This window comes from Elephas maximus, chromosome 26, assembly GCF_024166365.1.
Source record: "Elephas maximus indicus isolate mEleMax1 chromosome 26, mEleMax1 primary haplotype, whole genome shotgun sequence".
In the NCBI taxonomy this organism is placed as follows: Eukaryota; Metazoa; Chordata; class Mammalia; order Proboscidea; family Elephantidae; genus Elephas; species Elephas maximus.
Genome location: NC_064844.1, coordinates 15,236,180 through 15,239,001, shown reverse-complemented (window position 1 = coordinate 15,239,001; position 2,822 = coordinate 15,236,180). Strand labels below are relative to the sequence as shown.

The 2,822-nt window shown below is 44.7% G+C and overlaps 1 pseudogene; it reads left to right on the top strand.

Annotated features, from left to right (window-relative positions):
- The first annotated feature begins 1,527 nt into the window (after nucleotides 1-1,527).
- Nucleotides 1,528-1,778, top strand: LOC126068137 (mitochondrial import inner membrane translocase subunit Tim8 B-like; annotated as a pseudogene).
- Nucleotides 1,779-2,822: the final 1,044 nt, after the last annotated feature.

Here is a 2,822-nt window from a genome sequence, read left to right as displayed (position 1 = left end):
CAATTAAAAAAAAAAATAGGTCTTGTTTAACTTTCATTACACCGTCCATCTGTCAGTTCGTCATAACTGTAGTGGTTCGCGTGTTGCTGTGATGCTGGAAGCTAAGCCACCGGTATTTCAAATACCCGCAGGGTCATTCATGAGGGACAGATTTCAGCAGAGCTTCCAGACTAAGACAGACTGAGAAGAAAGTCCTGGTAATTCACTTCCAAAAAGCCTATGAATCACAACAAAACACTGTTCTACTTGCTTGCCTTGGACACATCATCAGGAGGGAACAATCGATGGAAGAGGACACCATGTTTGGTGAAGCAGAGGGCCAACAAGGCAGAAAAGACCCTCGGTGAGATGGATTGGCCCATCACAACAACAATGGAATCTAACATGATAACGTCCTGAAGATGATGCAGAAATGGGCAGTGTTTTGTTCTGTTGTACGTAAGGTTGCCGTGAGTCAGAATAGACTGGATGGTGGCTACCTACCTACCTAGCATCATTTACACAGCATTCAAACTCCAGTGTATTGTTAATTTTCTAATAAAAGCATTTAAGGAAATGAATTTCCATCAGACCACAGCTTTAAAAGAATTACCCTTTATTGATTCCCCCACCCTGCAACAATTATTAAAGCAATACATGTTCCCTGTACTACAACTTACAAAACCCAGAAGACCATTCGTTCATTCCACAAGTACTTATCAAGTGCCTTCTGCATATCCAAAATGGTTCACAGCACTATGGCTACCCCAAGAAATACATTAGACACAGACCCCGCCCTCAGAGAGCTTTCAGTTCACCTAGGCATCAGATTAAAAAAAAAAAAAAAAAAAATTTTTTTTAAGAAGGTAATAATTATGATGACATGTGATGCAGACAGATGAAAAATGCAAGGCACCCATAATCTTAGAGCTGGGCTATTACCATGGCTCACATTTTCATACATGACTTACCAGCATGATATATAGCAATAGACTGTGAATACTTTCACATATCGACAAATACTGTTCAACAAAATGATTTTAGTATTTCAAAACATAGACAAAGCATAAATATGTTAATCATGCAATCTTTAAAGGCCATGCTCTTGCCATCAAGTTGATTCCGACTCACAGTGTCCCTATAGGACAGAGTAGAGCTGCCCATAGGGTTTCCAAGGAGCAGCTGGTGGATACCAACTGCCGACCTTTTGGTCAGCAGCCAAATTCTTAACCACTTCACCACCAGGTCTCCTTAAGGCTGAAAGAGTCTTTAAAAGGTTCCTATTCCAGGGCTGTATGAAGTGAATATAAAAATTAGGAAACGGTGGGAATTGTGAACTATAGTGGCACACCCCTCCTAATGGTAGACACATTTTAGGGAAAAGGAGGGAGGGAAGGGAAGGGGAGGAAGAGGGAGGGGAGGGAGTAAGAGGAAGGAAGGAAGGGAAGGGGAGGGGGAAGAGCAAAGGAAAAAGGAGAAGGGAGGAGGGAAGGGCCAAGTCGAAGCTGCGCTGGCCACACTTGCTGAAGGTCCCGAGGCTCACATGCCATGGCAGAGCTGGGAGAGGCAGAGAAGTGGAATTGTAGCACCTAGCTGCCTGCCAAGAGCAGAAGGTACGGTTCACTGCACGAGTGCGTCACTTCATGGGGCCATGTTGGGATAAGTGTGTGGAGAAGCCAGGGAATCACCTAGACTTGCACACTGAAGATTCTTTCTCTAGTTGTGTAGATCACTTCATGGACACTACCCTGGCCATGGCCAGTCAGTTTGTCCAGATTGTAGGGAAAAGAGGACAGTAGGCCATCCCTGGGAGAATGACAGAAGAAACAAAGGACTTCTTATTGATAGGTTAACGTGCCAGTAGTGGAGACTTCACCCCATTATCAGATCAATTTCAGGCTGTTACCAAGCCTCTTGGTGCTAAAAAGAAACAGATCAAAAGTTCCAAATGTTTCTCATTTGAAATTCAGAAATTCCAGATAGTATCATATCAGCTATTCAATAAAAGTGAATTCTAAAAAAAATAAATAAATAAGATTCACTCCCTCAGCCCTCCATGTGAAGCCCTGGAAAAGCCAATCTCTTCCCTCGCAGCCCAGGGCCCAGACCCGGAGGGCCGTGTCTGCCCAGGTGGCTCTGCGGGATGTACTCAGGGTGGCTGAGCGTGACCGTCAGGCTGGACCATCTCCAGGTGGTTCTGGATTCCTGAATCATTCACATCTATCTTTGTTGCAGAGCCAAAAGTTGAGGGAGTCGACTTTGGAAGCTAGCTTTTTTTTCTTTTTAAGGCAAGACATTGTACTCCTTGGAGCTGCAAGGCTGAACCCTTTAACACCTTCTTAATTGGAAGGCCGGAATGGCCTCCAACTCCCTTCCCTCAACTGCAGCCAGACGGCTGCTGAATTTCAACTTTATTTAAACTTTGGAAAGGTTTGGTACGTGCTTTCAGTTGGGAGAGGGTTCCCCCCACCCTTCCTTTTAATTAGCTCGTAAGTCAATACGCAGCTTGGGCAATAAACTTCATACTTTGAGAAACCAAAGACTAAATCGCCATCTGTATTCACACCCAGGGTGGACGGTCTCAGCTCTCAAGAATTTGATGTTTGTCTTGGAAAAAACTGAAAATCTAAGTGCAGCCAAGGGAATGAGAAAGAAACGCCGCCTCAGCCCCGAGCTCTGCTTGTCTCCACAAACCCTGGAGCGATGATAGGAGAACCATAATGAACGCGGAATACAGTCAAGGAAAACACCCTGCGCAGGTTTGTTGGTTCAAAGTTCTAGGACTATCTCGCATTGCCCTCAGTGTGTTGTGTAAGTGAGTTCACCGGCCCACTTATTGATGG